Source organism: Sinohyriopsis cumingii, chromosome 3 (genome assembly GCF_028554795.1).
Source record: "Sinohyriopsis cumingii isolate HCF-2022 chromosome 3, ASM2855479v2, whole genome shotgun sequence".
NCBI classification, from domain to species: domain Eukaryota; kingdom Metazoa; phylum Mollusca; class Bivalvia; order Unionida; family Unionidae; genus Sinohyriopsis; species Sinohyriopsis cumingii.
In genome coordinates, this window is record NC_142963.1 from 120,550,312 (window position 1) to 120,568,886 (window position 18,575).

Below are 18,575 nucleotides of genomic sequence, written 5' to 3' on the forward strand. Positions count from 1 at the left end.
GGCACATCAGACTGCGAAAGAGCGTACACAGGAGGCAAAGAGCTAGATCTGTATGGCGTCACGTGACATCATTCAGCCCAAAAATGTTTAAATCGTTTCTTACTTATAACTTCTTTATAAAACTTTAATTTCAGACTAGCTTTATGGTGGATTATGGTTCACAAATAATTGCTAAAGGTCGAAAATACAAGTATCCAAATAAAAGTATATACCAATAAAAAAGCTCTGTATTTTCAGTTTGAAGACTGTGTATCCTGAATCAATTTTCTTCAAAGGCATCTATTGAGGAAGAAATAGAACCTAAGTGTATTTCCTAAGGCCAAACCTAGGCAACCGACTAGGACTGCAATGGCGGATGTTGAACCATCCACCCTTGAAATACGCGGTCTGCGCTCTACCATACAAGCTACCGCACCTACCTACATTGAATAAATGAAACGTCAATACGTCAAAGCTGATCAATCAATCAATACCCCATTTATGGTAGCTTCAATGCCATCACCTCCCCGATCCATCTCGCTGTGGCAATAGCGTCGGATATCTTTATTTAATTAACAGTGTGCTACGAACGGACGAATATTCACTGTATGATGCAGTCTCCATTGAGGCCCATATGACGATTGAAATAATAGAAAACTGGGCCATGAACGGACCGATATTCTAGAAAAAATCCGCCTTCGAATGTTCCACAAGCGAGAAACAACAAGCTACAGGAAACTGGACATCAGCTCTTGCACAGTGTTGGCCGGAACTTGATATTCAATCGTGGAAAGACAAATGCTATTCTTTACTAGAATCGTCCCATTGCGCATACCAAGTGAAATCAAGTACATAATGAGAACGAAAGTGAAATGTAAGTTACAGAAATTCCAAGAGGATAGTAAGTAAAATATAGTCCAACTTTCATCAGTTTCGGTGTAGTGCACGAGGTGTATATATGTCTCAAAATCAATTAAGTGTCGGCTGGAATCAGATTAGTAACAATATCGCCTCTTTCAGATGTAAGCTGTGATGACCCTGCAACACTGGCGACATATAGTTGTTTTCGGTCGTTTTTATTCTGTTTCTTCTGAATTTCATCTGAATTTGAGACTTCAGCGGTCAAATGATTTGTTTCACCAATTGCAAATATGCTTATTACCAACTTTAATAAATGTTCATAAAGATTACAAATTGTTTCAAAACCTTATGTATGATTTATTCGTGCATTTATATGATGTGTAGTTATCGAGTGAACAATGAAGCATATCAATTAAGTATCCCTGGCTTTTGGCATTGTTCAAATGAAAGATTTGCAACTTTCAATTGTTTTTGTAGTTAGCACCCGTTTTTCTTTAATCGAAAAATGCCGCCTTTATTACCAGATTCACAACAAATAACTTGTAAAGGTTCTGGTAATGTATCAGATTATTTTGTACTGGACTATATAAACGAATCACATCCATGTTAAACTCCAAACGGTTAATTTAAGGTCACATATCTCTCTCTCTCCATCTCTCTCTCTCTCTCTCTCTGTGTTCTTCTGTAAAATGGTATATGTTTTTATGATTTTATTTCCCGTTATCTCCCCAATACCAGTTTTGATCGCAAGAGCAAAACAATGCATAGGATCAAAATTATCTACCCAGTGTAGCCACCAAACCTAATTATGGTCATTTAAGACGCCTCGACATACTTGATATTCGGGAAGACAATAGAAGCTTTCGAGAAATATATGTTCAATAAAAGACTACTCAAGTAGACTTAAGTGTTGTTCTTAAAAAATATTTCTAACGATTCAAAATATACATGTTTTCTTTCCTTAAATTTTTAGGAAATAATGTCTAAGACAGGGGTGGGAAACTACGGCCCGAGCGGCCCGCCAAGGGCTTTCATGAGGCCCGCCAAAGGTTTTCATGCGGCCTCAGAACAAGTCATCATTCGCACTGACTCTGTTTATCTTACCCTGTTCATCAAATAAATGTGCTTCTTTTGTTTATAGTTAGGCGCTGATTGAAATTTGTATTTCAGATGTCTAAAGATACTGTAGATTATACAGCTCAGTGTTTGCGAAATACATTATGTGCATCTTCCATTGCCATGACAACTTGATATCCATGTATCAACAAATCATATCCATAATATCCCAAGTGGTCTAGTGGCTAGGATTCCGCGCTCTCACCGCGGAGGACTTCCGGTTATGACATCATTCCCCGCTTGGGAAACTTTTGTTTTAATCTATAGGACTTCCGGTTATGACATCAGAAGGAAAACACGTTTGATGATAGCTCCGTGAATTTTCAAGTTTTTTTCCTTTAATAGACATTTTTGCTGTTTTAATTTGTTACAGGTACGTTTATAAGATTTGTGTGATCGCGTTCATATATAAGTGTGATATATTTTGAGTGTGTGGATAACTTTATCCACCACACAGAATACTATTTTCTGTGACAATGAATACAAAGCCTGGTCGTGCTGCACGTGCAGCACAAGGAGCTGACTCACACTCTAATGACACCAGTGGAATAGCTAACAATAAGAATGGCATGTCGAGTAACATCGATAGACAGACAGGAGCTTCTCGTCGTTTTGGGAAAGAATGTACCGTGGTGATTGATGTAAAGGATGTGAAGAAAATAAAGGCAAGTGATATTGTTAGAAGTGTAGAAGAATTAACCGGAGATATGTCGGTCTATGCAGTTGTGCCCAAAGGTGCAAATTTGTATGAAGTCACACTGCCGAGCAAGGAAGTAGCATATAATACCTTGTGTGGAATTGATATTGGAAGTGAACACTTTGATTGTACTCTCTTATATTCAGACACTATTATTGTGTCAATTCTTCATTTACCAGCATACATCACCGATGATGATATAAGTATGAAGCTCGGTGAATACGGAGTAGAACTTCTTTCTCCCATTCAACGCAGATATTATCCTGGGACTAGTGTGGCTGATGGGACTCGTTATGTCAAATGTAAATTTCCACAGCAGGTAAAATCCTTGCCTTACAGTCTGAAATTTCAGACTGTCAATGGTCAGCAATACTTTAGAGTATTACACGATAACCAAGTTAAGGTATGTTCTAGATGTCTAGATCCGGGACATGTTATAAAAGACTGCCCTGATTTTGTATGCTACAAGTGTGGGGAGCAAGGCCATGTAGCAAAAAATTGCTCAAGGCAAAGATGTGACAGTTGTGGAAGTTTTCCTCTAATGTGTACATGCAGGATATGCGACAAATGCCACAAAGAGGCGCAAACATGTATATGTTACAGAGAGGCCATTGCAGGGGTTCATTCGCAAGTTGATGATGATACTAGGGAAGACATATTGGAGTTACCGAGTGACGAAGATGATAAAAAAGAAATTGAGAATGCAAAACAAGATAACGAGAGTGGAGAAAGTGGGGAAGAAAAAGAAAGAAGTGGAGTTGATATGACCAATGTAGAAATAGAATCTGAGGAGGAAGTAAACAACAATCATACAATTGGAGATGGATCGGGGACAGATTCAGATGATGACAGGAAGATGGCTGCAGACGTTGTTGAAAGATCAAACGAATCACGTACATGTCAAGAAAACGGTACTAATATCGAAAATTTCAAAGTAGTACAAAGGAGAAGGAGAAGGTTTAATCCAGTACCTAACCTGAAAATGAATAGCATGCGACGAACACCTATTAAGAAATGATCAAACACTCATCATTTTTTAATACTTTCAATACACTCATCATAATCATGGCTTTAAATATTGTATCTCTAAATGTAAATGGCTTGCGTAATTTGAATAAACTAAAGTCTGTTTTAGAAATATTTAAAGAGAAAAGAGGCCATATTTTATTATTGCAAGAAACCTTTTGGGATGATGAGTTTGCTGAAAGTATTAGAGAAAATGAGATTTGGAATGGTGACATATTTTATAGTAATGCAGACAATAGGAGGGCAGGTGTTGCTGTTTTAGTAGTGAGAGAATTGAGAAATCAGGTGACACAAGAAATGATTGAAAAGGGTAGGATTTTACATCTTAAAATAGCTATTGATGATAAAGTGATTGATTTAATCAATATTTATGCTCCAAATGTTGTGAAGGAAAGGTTTAACTTTTTCATGAAGCTAAATACATATTTACATAACAGTACTAGTGATAGCACTATCCTGGCTGGTGATTTCAATACAACTTTAGCAGGTATTGATCGACATAACAAAGCCTTACATATTGATGATGTAGCAGTGCGTGAACTTTATAAAATTATTCATGATAGGAATATTACCGATTTATGGAGATCACGAAATCCTAGTACTCGTAGTTTCTCCAGAAAACAAGTTGTACTAGGCGAAATGAAGCAGAGTAGAATAGATTATTTTTTGATTTCCTCAAAATTGCATTCCAATGTGCAAAATATTTATTATGCAGATACATCCTTTAGTGATCATTCTTTTGTATACCTTAAACTAAATACCTGCAAAGTGGAAACAGGGCCCGGATTATGGATACTAAATAACAATGTTCTTTTTGAGGAAAAATATGTACAAAGAGTGAAATCAATTCTTACCGAGGGAAAAACTGACGAAATGTATTTTAGTGAACCACTCATTTGGTGGGATAATGTAAAATACAAAATTAAAAAATTTTCCCAAGTATACTGTACAAGAAGAAATAAGGAAAGATTACAAGAATACTTTACATTGCAAAATAAATTAAAATCATTTTCAGAAAAAGTCGCAAATAAAGAATCATATGACATTAACAAATATGAAGAACTAAAACATCAGCTAAGTGACTATGAAACCGATTTTTGTCGGGGTGCTATATTGAGATCTAAGGCGAAATGGGCAATTGAAAGCGATAGAAATACTAAATACTTTCTAAATCTTGAGAAATATCGACACAACAAAAATGTAATCAATGAATTGATTGATGATGATGGTGTAATTATTTCAAATACAAGCGGAATCTTAGATGAAATACATCAGTTTTATAGTCATTTATATTCTTCGGTAACTGTTGATGATAATTGTACTGATTCACTTTTAAATTTTGTAAACTGTTCTGTATCTGATGAGGATAAAGATGTGTGATGCCATAATAACAGTTGATGAAATACATACAGCTATAAAAGGGATGGCTAAAAATAAAAGCCCCGGCCCGGACGGATTGACAGTAGAGTGGTATTGTAAATTTTATGATTGTATATATGATATTCTGTTGCACATCTTTCAGAAGGTTAAGAATGACAATATTATGTCGAGATCAATGAGATTTGGGGTTATATCACTTATTTATAAAAATAAGGGGGATAATAGAAGATTGCAAAATTGGCGTCCTATCAGTTTACTTAATGTAGATTATAAAATTTTGGCAAGGATTTTGTCTACACGTTTAAAAATGGTATTACCCAAAATTATTTCTCAAACTCAGACATGTTGTATAGTTGGGAGAGATATTGCTGATACTATAGTCACTGTAAGAGATATTATAGATATGGTTGAGAGAGAAAATCTTGAGGGATATATCTTAAAAATTGATCAAGAAAAAGCGTTTGACAGAGTTTGCCACTCATATTTGATTTCTGTTTTACGAAAGTTCGGTTTTGGCGACAATTTTATTCAGTGGATAAAGATATTTTATAATGAAATTAAAAGTAGTGTTAAATGCAATGGTCATCTAACGAAACCCTTTTTAATTAAAAATTCAGTCAGACAAGGTTGTCCTATATCAGCAATGTTATATGTATTAGCAGCAGAACCCTTAGGACTCGCTATCAAAGCAAATCCCACTATCAAAGGTATTCCACTCCCACTGTCTAGTAATACAAGTAAAGTTTTTCAACATGCAGATGATACAACCTTGACATTAGCGGACACACAATCCATTAATCAATCTTTTAATGTACTTGACTTGTATTGTAAAGGATCTGGTGCAAAGGTGAACAAGGAAAAGACAGAACTTCTGTGTATTGGATCTGGTAAACTTACTGATGATTATTGCAAACAATTACAAATTCAAATGTGTGATCAAGTCATCTTAATTTTGGGAGCTTATGTTGGAAAATGTGCAAAGTTATGTGAGCAACTGAACTGGAATGATAGATTGTCTAAAATTAAAAACTTATTGCAACTGTGGTCACAGAGATATTTGACAATACAAGGAAAAGTAACAGTTGTTAATAACTTATTAGTTTCTAGAGTATTGTACATAGTGTCAGTTCAGCCTCTTCCTGATATGATTGCTGATGAATTGAAGCAATTATTTCTCAGATTTATCTGGTCAGGAAAGTCCCATTTGGTTCACTATTATACAATAATTGGTGATAAGCGAAATGGCGGACTACAGTTAACTGATATAAAGATGAAAATGTATGCATTCAGACTAAAATTTTTAAAAAGATACTTTGATGTGAATTGCCATGCTATGTGGAAAAATACCTTTGATCACTTTTTATCTACTGTCCTGAACATGAGGTTGACCAAAGAGTTGTTTCTCATGTCTTTAAATAAGCAACAATTGAATACCCTACCTATATTTTACAGAGAAATGTTTCATGCATGGGAAAAACTTAGAAATAATATCGATACAAATATTGATGTGAGGAATGTTTTTGAACAACCTCTCTTTTTAAATCCTAATATTACATGTGCTGGTAAAACGTTGTTTTTCGCAGAATTTATAGAAGCAGGAATTGTTCGTGTTCAGGATATTACATATGAATTTGTACCTGGAATACTACCTTATAGAGCTATTCAAGAAATGATATACAAATCAAATTCTGAGATCAAAACAGATAAGATAAAAAAAGACTATAATTGCATAATAGAAAGTATACCATTAGGCTGGAGAAATATTGTTGCAACAGAGTCAAAACCCACTGTAACCAATGGGAGAAATAATATGTTTCTCAGAGTTGATACAAAATTATATGACCTCTGTTTATGTACAACACAACTATTTTACAAGCTTTTATGTACGTTGATTTTTCAAGAACCAGCTTCTGTTTCCTTTTGGAGTAAGATATTTAGTTTGGAAAAGCATAAATACTGGAAATTGATACATCTACCTTTCAAGACCCCAGATTGTATAGATTTGGATTACAGAATAATGCACAATCGAATATTTACAAAAGAGAGACTAAAATACTATGGCAAAATTGATAATGACTTATGTCCAGTGTGCCAGTTGGAAACAGGATTTATTTCACATGTTTTTGAAATGTCCTGAATTAAGCTCTTTTAAGAATTATATTGTATATATAGTTGAGATTCTTTTTAAAGAATGTAGAGTTGGTGTTCTCAATAGCACTTCTTTTGAACAAATGCTCATGATAGGATATAACAAAGAAACAAAATCAGTAAATAGTTATTTTTTGAACTACATTCTGAGTATTTGCTCGATTGTGCATTTACAAAAGAAGAAACATTATGTCGTTATTAGGGAAACAAACAGACATCGAAAGATTGTTCCAATATTTGACTAGAAAATATATATTATATGCGTATCAACATTACAAAGACAAAAATCAGACTTTGATAACGAAGTATTTTGTAAAAGATAATCCTTTAATGAGAATGGAAGAGGATAAACTGTTTATCACATTGTAGAATCATTGTTTTGTACTATAGCATTAGAAAATATAATTTTAGAATCATTGTTCTGTAATATAGCTTAACAAAATACTATTGTAGAATCATGGTTTTGTAATATAGCATTACAAAATACTATTGTAGAACCATTATTTTGTAATATAGCATTACAAACTCCTATGTAAATACTGACTGTATACTTTTAACATATATACTGTACAAAACGTTTTTTAAATAAAGAAAGAAAAAAAAAAAAAGGATTCCGCGCTCTCACCGCGGCGGCCGGGGTTCGATTCCCCGCTTGGGAAACTTTTGTTTTAATCTATATCGTGCAAATATAACATAAAGTTTTATCTTTACAAAGATAAGAAAAATTGTAGAAATTATATCTACGTTTCGACTTTCTGATCAAAAACAGTTTTTCTTAGGTGAAAGAGATTAATCACAATCAAAGTATTTGATTAAACATTACATTTATTCTCGCAAAAATTTAGTGTAAACACCAAAGGAAAACATTTTTAATACAGTGCTTCCATTATTCACTCGGCCAAATCGTGTCATATATGAATGATTTTATATACGCTTTCAAATGATTCGATTTTTACGAAGCTCTCTGAACAATTTACAGCGTTTGCCAACGTTTAAGCATATTTAACACTAATTAATTTTATATTTAACGAAAATGAATTCACGATTGATTTTGGTGTATCGAGTTCCTCCTTTCCAATTTAAATGTTCTTGAAGTATCATTGTGATAATATCGATTATCAAATGGATAAAGAATATCGAATCTTGTTAATAGCAATATGACGCGTATAATTAGTATGAATGTGACGTCATAATATTACGCAGGTGCCTAGTATGAATAACGTCTGACACGATGTCTTTGATATGTATCGTACCGCAAATTTGAACAATGTAAAAGCGATGTAATATTGATCAAGTCATGAGTCTCTGCAGGGACAAGCAATGAGCTCTTTCGATTTATTAAATATATTACGATATTACGGCACTTTGCACTTGAATCACGAAATAAATTGACGGGGTGGGAGACTTAGCCAACGTGGTCTTTAAATAAAGCGTAACCCTAATAGTATGAAAGTAATGCCACTGGAAATGCTAATGACTACTGCCATTTCCTTTAGTGTCCTCCGCATGATTGTTTGCGGAACGGAAAGAATAAAAACATGTACGTTTCCGTTACGTTTATCCTATGTTCTTTTCTCAGTCATAGGAATTATTCACAGATGTCCCTTATTTATTTTAATTCCCTGTTAAATTCAATAAATATTTCTTATAACAGAGGCACATCAGACTGCGAAAGAGCGTACACAGGAGGCAAAGAGCTAGATCTGTGTGGCGTCACGTGACATCATTCAGCCCAAAAATGTTTAAATCGTTTCTTACTTATAACTTCTTTATAAAACTTTAATTTCAGACTGGCTTTATGGTGGATTATGGTTCACAAATAATTGCTAAAGGTCGAAAATACAAGTATCCAAATAAAAGTATATACCAATAAAAAAGCTCTGTATTTTCAGTTTGAAGACTGTGTATCCTGAATCAATTTTCTTCAAAGGCATCTATTGAGGAAGAAATAGAACCTAAGTGTATTTCCTAAGGCCAAACCTAGGCAACCGACTAGGACTGCAATGGCGGATGTTGAACCATCCACCCTTGAAATACGCGGTCTGCGCTCTACCATACAAGCTACCGCACCTACCTACATTGAATAAATGAAACGTCAATACGTCAAAGCTGATCAATCAATCAATACCCCATTTATGGTAGCTTCAGTGCCATCACCTCCCCGATCCATCTCGCTGTGGCAATAGCGTCGGATATCTTTATTTAATTAACAGTGTGCTACGAACGGACGAATATTCACTGTATGATGCAGTCTCCATTGAGGCCCATATGACGATTGAAATAATAGAAAACTGGGCCATGAACGGACCGATATTCTAGAAAAAATCCGCCTTCGAATGTTCCACAAGCGAGAAACAACAAGCTACAGGAAAATGGACATCAGCTCTTGCACAGTGTTGGCCGGAACTTGATATTCAATCGTGGAAAGACAAATGCTATTCTTTACTAGAATCGTCCCATTGCGCATACCAAGTGAAATCAAGTACATAATGAGAACGAAAGTGAAATGTAAGTTACAGAAATTCCAAGAGGATAGTAAGTAAAATATAGTCCAACTTTCATCACTTTCGGTGTAGTGCACGAGGTGTATATATGTCTCAAAATCAATTAAGTGTCGGCTGGAATCAGATTAGTAACAATATCGCCTCTTTCAGATGTAAGCTGTGATGACCCTGCAACACTGGCGACATATAGTTGTTTTCGGTCGTTTTTATTCTGTTTCTTCTGAATTTCATCTGAATTTGAGACTTCAGCGGTCAAATGATTTGTTTCACCAATTGCAAATATGCTTATTACCAACTTTAATAAATGTTCATAAAGATTACAAATTGTTTCAAAACCTTATGTATGATTTATTCGTGCATTTATATGATGTGTAGTTATCGAGTGAACAATGAAGCATATCAATTAAGTATCCCTGGCTTTTGGCATTGTTCAAATGAAAGATTTGCAACTTTTAATTGTTTTTGTAGTTAGCACCCGTTTTTCTTTAATCGAAAAATGCCGCCTTTATTACCAGATTCACAACAAATAACTTGTAAAGGTTCTGGTAATGTATCAGATTATTTTGTACTGGACTATATAAACGAATCACATCCATGTTAAACTCCAAACGGTTAATTAAAGATCACATATCTCTCTCCATCTCTCTCTCTCTCTCTCTCTCTCTCTCTCTCTCTCTCTCTCTCTCTGTGTTCTTCTGTAAAATAGTATATGTTTTTATGATTTTATTTCCCGTTATCTCCCCAATACCAGTTTTGATCGCAAGAGCAAAACAATGCATAGGATCAAAATTATCTACCCAGTGTAGCCACCAAACCTAATTATGGTCATTTAAGACGCCTCGACATACTTGATATTCGGGAAGACAATAGAAGCTTTCGAGAAATATATGTTCAATAAAAGACTACTCAAGTAGACTTAAGTGTTGTTCTTAAAAAATATTTCTAACGATTCAAAATATACATGTTTTCTTTCCTTAATTTTTTAGGAAATAATGTCTAAGACAGGGGTGGGAAACTACGGCCCGAGCGGCCCGCCAAGGGCTTTCATGAGGCCCGCCAAAGGTTTTCATGCGGCCTAAGAACAAGTCATCATTCGCACTGACTCTGTTTATCTTACCCTGTTCATCAAATAAATGTGCTTCTTTTGTTTATAGTTAGGCGCTGATTGAAATTTGTATTTCAGATGTCTAAAGATACTGTAGATTATACAGCTCAGTGTTTGCGAAATACATTATGTGCATCTTCCATTGCCATGACAACTTGATATCCATGTATCAACAAATCATATCCATAATATCCCAAGTGGTCTAGTGGCTAGGATTCCGCGCTCTCACCGCGGCGGCCGGGGTTCGATTCCCCGCTTGGGAAACTTTTGTTTTAATCTATATCGTGCAAATATAACATAAAGTTTTATCTTTACAAAGATAAGAAAAATTGTAGAAATTATATCTACGTTTCGACTTTCTGATCAAAAACAGTTTTTCTTAGGTGAAAGAGATTAATCACAATCAAAGTATTTGATTAAACATTACATTTATTCTCGCAAAAATTTAGTGTAAACACCAAAGGAAAACATTTTTAATACAGTGCTTCCATTATTCACTCGGCCAAATCGTGTCATATATGAATGATTTTATATACGCTTTCAAATGATTCGATTTTTACGAAGCTCTCTGAACAATTTACAGCGTTTGCCAACGTTTAAGCATATTTAACACTAATTAATTTTATATTTAACGAAAATGAATTCACGATTGATTTTGGTGTATCGAGTTCCTCCTTTCCAATTTAAATGTTCTTGAAGTATCATTGTGATAATATCGATTATTAAATGGATAAAGAATATCGAATCTTGTTAATAGCAATATGACGCGTATAATTAGTATGAATGTGACGTCATAATATTACGCAGGTGCCTAGTATGAATAACGTCTGACACGATGTCTTTGATATGTATCGTACCGCAAATTTGAACAATGTAAAAGCGATGTAATATTGATCAAGTCATGAGTCTCTGCAGGGACAAACAATGAGCTCTTTCGATTTATTAAATATATTACGATATTACGGCACTTTGTACTTGAATCACGAAATAAATTGACGGGGTGGGAGACTTAGCCAACGTGGTCTTTAAATAAAGCGTAACCCTAATAGTATGAAAGTAATGCCACTGGAAATGCTAATGACTACTGCCATTTCCTTTAGTGTCCTCCGCATGATTGTTTGCGGAACGGAAAGAATAAAAACATGTACGTTTCCGTTACGTTTATCCTATGTTCTTTTCTCAGTCATAGGAATTATTCACAGATGTCCCTTATTTATTTTAATTCCCTGTTAAATTCAATAAATATTTCTTATAACAGAGGCACATCAGACTGCGAAAGAGCGTACACAGGAGGCAAAGAGCTAGATCTGTATGGCGTCACGTGACATCATTCAGCCCAAAAATGTTTAAATCGTTTCTTACTTATAACTTCTTTATAAAACTTTAATTTCAGACTAGCTTTATGGTGGATTATGGTTCACAAATAATTGCTAAAGGTCGAAAATACAAGTATCCAAATAAAAGTATATACCAATAAAAAAGCTCTGTATTTTCAGTTTGAAGACTGTGTATCCTGAATCAATTTTCTTCAAAGGCATCTATTGAGGAAGAAATAGAACCTAAGTGTATTTCCTAAGGTCAAACGTAGGCAACCGACTAGGACTGCAATGGCGGATGTTGAACCATCCACCCTTGAAATACGCGGTCTGCGCTCTACCATACAAGCTACCGCACCTACCTACATTGAATAAATGAAACGTCAATACGTCAAAGCTGATCAATCAATCAATACCCCATTGATGGTAGCTTCAATGCCATCACCTCCCCGATCCATCTCGCTGTGGCAATAGCGTCGGATATCTTTATTTAATTAACAGTGTGCTACGAACGGACGAATATTCACTGTATGATGCAGTCTCCATTGAGGCCCATATGACGATTGAAATAATAGAAAACTGGGCCATGAACGGACCGATATTCTAGAAAAAATCCGCCTACGAATGTTCCACAAGCGAGAAACAACAAGCTACAGGAAACTGGACATCAGCTCTTGCACAGTGTTGGCCGGAACTTGATATTCAATCGTGGAAAGACAAATGCTATTCTTTACTAGAATCGTCCCATTGCGCATACCAAGTGAAATCAAGTACATAATGAGAACGAAAGTGAAATGTAAGTTACAGAAATTCCAAGAGGATAGTAAGTAAAATATAGTCCAACTTTCATCACTTTCGGTGTAGTGCACGAGGTGTATATATGTCTCAAAATCAATTAAGTGTCGGCTGGAATCAGATTAGTAACAATATCGCCTCTTTCAGATGTAAGCTGTGATGACCCTGCAACACTGGCGACATATAGCTGTTTTCGGTCGTTTTTATTCTGTTTCTTCTGAATTTCATCTGAATTTGAGACTTCAGCGGTCAAATGATTTGTTTCACCAATTGCAAATATGCTTATTACCAACTTTAATAAATGTTCATAAAGATTACAAATTGTTTCAAAACCTTATGTATGATTTATTCGTGCATTTATATGATGTGTAGTTATCGAGTGAACAATGAAGCATATCAATTAAGTATCCCTGGCTTTTGGCATTGTTCAAATGAAAGATTTGCAACTTTCAATTGTTTTTGTAGTTAGCACCCGTTTTTCTTTAATCGAAAAATGCCGCCTTTATTACCAGATTCACAACAAATAACTTGTAAAGGTTCTGGTAATATATCAGATTATTTTGTACTGGACTATATAAACGAATAACATCCATGTTAAACTCCAAACGGTTAATTAAAGATCACATATCTCTCTCTCTCCATCTCTCTCTCTCTCTCTCTCTCTCTCTCTCTCTCTCTCTCTCTCTCTCTCTCTCTCTGTGTTCTTCTGTAAAATGGTATATGTTTTTATGATTTTATTTCCCGTTATCTCCCCAATACCAGTTTTGATCGCAAGAGCAAAACAATGCATAGGATCAAAATTATCTACCCAGTGTAGCCACCAAACCTAATTATGGTCATTTAAGACGCCTCGACATACTTGATATTCGGGAAGACAATAGAAGCTTTCGAGAAATATATGTTCAATAAAAGACTACTCAAGTAGACTTAAGTGTTGTTCTTAAAAAAATATTTCTAACGATTCAAAATATACATGTTTTCTTTCCTTAAATTTTTAGGAAATAATGTCTAAGACAGGGGTGGGAAACTACGGCCCGAGCGGCCCGCCAAGGGCTTTCATGAGGCCCGCCAAAGGTTTTCATGCGGCCTAAGAACAAGTCATCATTCGCACTGACTCTGTTTATCTTACCCTGTTCATCAAATAAATGTGCTTCTTTTGTTTATAGTTAGGCGCTGATTGAAATTTGTATTTCAGATGTCTAAAGATACTGTAGATTATACAGCTCAGTGTTTGCGAAATACATTATGTGCATCTTCCATTGCCATGACAACTTGATATCCATGTATCAACAAATCATATCCATAATATCCCAAGTGGTCTAGTGGCTAGGATTCCGCGCTCTCACCGCGGCGGCCGGGGTTCGATTCCCCGCTTGGGAAACTTTTGTTTTAATCTATATCGTGCAAATATAACATAAAGTTTTATCTTTACAAAGATAAGAAAAATTGTAGAAATTATATCTACGTTTCGACTTTCTGATCAAAAACAGTTTTTCTTAGGTGAAAGAGATTAATCACAATCAAAGTATTTGATTAAACATTACATTTATTCTCGCAAAAATTTAGTGTAAACACCAAAGGAAAACATTTTTAATACAGTGCTTCCATTATTCACTCGGCCAAATCGTGTCATATATGAATGATTTTATATACGCTTTCAAATGATTCGATTTTTACGAAGCTCTCTGAACAATTTACAGCGTTTGCCAACGTTTAAGCATATTTAACACTAATTAATTTTATATTTAACGAAAATGAATTCACGATTGATTTTGGTGTATCGAGTTCCTCCTTTCCAATTTAAATGTTCTTGAAGTATCATTGTGATAATATCGATTATTAAATGGATAAAGAATATCGAATCTTGTTAATAGCAATATGACGCGTATAATTAGTATGAATGTGACGTCATAATATTACGCAGGTGCCTAGTATGAATAACGTCTGACACGATGTCTTTGATATGTATCGTACCGCAAATTTGAACAATGTAAAAGCGATGTAATATTGATCAAGTCATGAGTCTCTGCAGGGACAAACAATGAGCTCTTTCGATTTATTAAATATATTACGATATTACGGCACTTTGTACTTGAATCACGAAATAAATTGACGGGGTGGGAGACTTAGCCAACGTGGTCTTTAAATAAAGCGTAACCCTAATAGTATGAAAGTAATGCCACTGGAAATGCTAATGACTACTGCCATTTCCTTTAGTGTCCTCCGCATGATTGTTTGCGGAACGGAAAGAATAAAAACATGTACGTTTCCGTTACGTTTATCCTATGTTCTTTTCTCAGTCATAGGAATTATTCACAGATGTCCCTTATTTATTTTAATTCCCTGTTAAATTCAATAAATATTTCTTATAACAGAGGCACATCAGACTGCGAAAGAGCGTACACAGGAGGCAAAGAGCTAGATCTGTATGGCGTCACGTGACATCATTCAGCCCAAAAATGTTTAAATCGTTTCTTACTTATAACTTCTTTATAAAACTTTAATTTCAGACTAGCTTTATGGTGGATTATGGTTCACAAATAATTGCTAAAGGTCGAAAATACAAGTATCCAAATAAAAGTATATACCAATAAAAAAGCTCTGTATTTTCAGTTTGAAGACTGTGTATCCTGAATCAATTTTCTTCAAAGGCATCTATTGAGGAAGAAATAGAACCTAAGTGTATTTCCTAAGGCCAAACCTAGGCAACCGACTAGGACTGCAATGGCGGATGTTGAACCATCCACCCTTGAAATACGCGGTCTGCGCTCTACCATACAAGCTACCGCACCTACCTACATTGAATAAATGAAACGTCAATACGTCAAAGCTGATCAATCAATCAATACCCCATTGATGGTAGCTTCAATGCCATCACCTCCCCGATCCATCTCGCTGTGGCAATAGCGTCGGATATCTTTATTTAATTAACAGTGTGCTACGAACGGACGAATATTCACTGTATGATGCAGTCTCCATTGAGGCCCATATGACGATTGAAATAATAGAAAACTGGGCCATGAACGGACCGATATTCTAGAAAAAATCCGCCTTCGAATGTTCCACAAGCGGGAAACAACAAGCTACAGGAAACTGGACATCAGCTCTTGCACAGTGTTGGCCGGAACTTGATATTCAATCGTGGAAAGACAAATGCTATTCTTTACTAGAATCGTCCCATTGCGCATACCAAGTGAAATCAAGTACATAATGAGAACGAAAGTGAAATGTAAGTTACAGAAATTCCAAGAGGATAGTAAGTAAAATATAGTCCAACTTTCATCAGTTTCGGTGTAGTGCACGAGGTGTATATATGTCTCAAAATCAATTAAGTGTCGGCTGGAATCAGATTAGTAACAATATCGCCTCTTTCAGATGTAAGCTGTGATGACCCTGCAACACTGGCGACATATAGCTGTTTTCGGTCGTTTTTATTCTGTTTCTTCTGAATTTCATCTGAATTTGAGACTTCAGCGGTCAAATGATTTGTTTCACCAATTGCAAATATGCTTATTACCAACTTTAATAAATGTTCATAAAGATTACAAATTGTTTCAAAACCTTATGTATGATTTATTCGTGCATTTATATGATGTGTAGTTATCGAGTGAACAATGAAGCATATCAATTAAGTATCCCTGGCTTTTGGCATTGTTCAAATGAAAGATTTGCAACTTTCAATTGTTTTTGTAGTTAGCACCCGTTTTTCTTTAATCGAAAAATGCCGCCTTTATTACCAGATTCACAACAAATAACTTGTAAAGGTTCTGGTAATATATCAGATTATTTTGTACTGGACTATATAAACGAATAACATCCATGTTAAACTCCAAACGGTTAATTAAAGATCACATATCTCACTCTCTCCATCTCTCTCTCTCTCTCTCTCTCTCTCTCTCTGTGTTCTTCTGTAAAATGGTATATGTTTTTATGATTTTATTTCCCGTTATCTCCCCAATACCAGTTTTGATCGCAAGAGCAAAACAATGCATAGGATCAAAATTATCTACCCAGTGTAGCCACCAAACCTAATTATGGTCATTTAAGACGCCTCGACATACTTGATATTCGGGAAGACAATAGAAGCTTTCGAGAAATATATGTTCAATAAAAGACTACTCAAGTAGACTTAAGTGTTGTTCTTAAAAAAATATTTCTAACGATTCAAAATATACATGTTTTCTTTCCTTAAATTTTTAGGAAATAATGTCTAAGACAGGGGTGGGAAACTACGGCCCGAGCGGCCCGCCAAGGGCTTTCATGAGGCCCGCCAAAGGTTTTCATGCGGCCTAAGAACAAGTCATCATTCGCACTGACTCTGTTTATCTTACCCTGTTCATCAAATAAATGTGCTTCTTTTGTTTATAGTTAGGCGCTGATTGAAATTTGTATTTCAGATGTCTAAAGATACTGTAGATTATACAGCTCAGTGTTTGCGAAATACATTATGTGCATCTTCCATTGCCATGACAACTTGATATCCATGTATCAACAAATCATATCCATAATATCCCAAGTGGTCTAGTGGCTAGGATTCCGCGCTCTCACCGCGGCGGCCGGGGTTCGATTCCCCGCTTGGGAAACTTTTGTTTTAATCTATATCGTGCAAATATAACATAAAGTTTTATCTTTACAAAGATAAGAAAAATTGTAGAAATTATATCTACGTTTCGACTTTCTGATCAAAAACAGTTTTTCTTAGGTGAAAGAGATTAATCACAATCAAAGTATTTGATTAAACATTACATTTATTCTCGCAAAAATTTAGTGTAAACACCAAAGGAAAACATTTTTAATACAGTGCTTTCATTATTCACTCGGCCAAATCGTGTCATATATGAATGATTTTATATACGCTTTCAAATGATTCGATTTTTACGAAGCTCTCTGAACAATTTACAGCGTTTGCCAACGTTTAAGCATATTTAACACTAATTAATTTTATATTTAACGAAAATGAATTCACGATTGATTTTGGTGTATCGAGTTCCTCCTTTCCAATTTAAATGTTCTTGAAGTATCATTGTGATAATATCGATTATTAAATGGATAAAGAATATCGAATCTTGTTAATAGCAATATGACGCGTATAATTAGTATGAATGTGACGTCATAATATTACGCAGGTGCCTAGTATGAATAACGTCTGACACGATGTCTTTGATATGTATCGTACCGCAAATTTGAACAATGTAAAAGCGATGTAATATTGATCAAGTCATGAGTCTCTGCAGGGACAAACAATGAGCTCTTTCGATTTATTAAATATATTACGATATTACGGCACTTTGTACTTGAATCACGAAATAAATTGACGGGGTGGGAGACTTAGCCAACGTGGTCTTTAAATAAAGCGTAACCCTAATAGTATGAAAGTAATGCCACTGGAAATGCTAATGACTACTGCCATTTCCTTTAGTGTCCTCCGCATGATTGTTTGCGGAACGGAAAGAATAAAAACATGTACGTTTCCGTTACGTTTATCCTATGTTCTTTTCTCAGTCATAGGAATTATTCACAGATGTCCCTTATTTATTTTAATTCCCTGTTAAATTCAATAAATATTTCTTATAACAGAGGCACATCAGACTGCGAAAGAGCGTACACAGGAGGCAAAGAGCTAGATCTGTATGGCGTCACGTGACATC

The 18,575-nt window shown here is 35.1% G+C and overlaps 3 non-coding genes across 3 annotated transcripts; all 3 read left to right on the forward strand.

The window, feature by feature from the left end:
- The first annotated feature begins 11,007 nt into the window (after positions 1 to 11,007).
- On the forward strand, positions 11,008 to 11,079 carry Trnae-cuc (transfer RNA glutamic acid (anticodon CUC)). Its single transcript has one exon. It is a non-coding gene; the product is annotated as a tRNA-Glu (tRNA).
- Positions 11,080 to 14,235: 3,156 nt separating this feature from the next.
- On the forward strand, positions 14,236 to 14,307 carry Trnae-cuc (transfer RNA glutamic acid (anticodon CUC)). Its single transcript has one exon. It is a non-coding gene; the product is annotated as a tRNA-Glu (tRNA).
- Positions 14,308 to 17,437: 3,130 nt separating this feature from the next.
- On the forward strand, positions 17,438 to 17,509 carry Trnae-cuc (transfer RNA glutamic acid (anticodon CUC)). Its single transcript has one exon. It is a non-coding gene; the product is annotated as a tRNA-Glu (tRNA).
- The last annotated feature ends 1,066 nt before the right edge of the window (positions 17,510 to 18,575 follow it).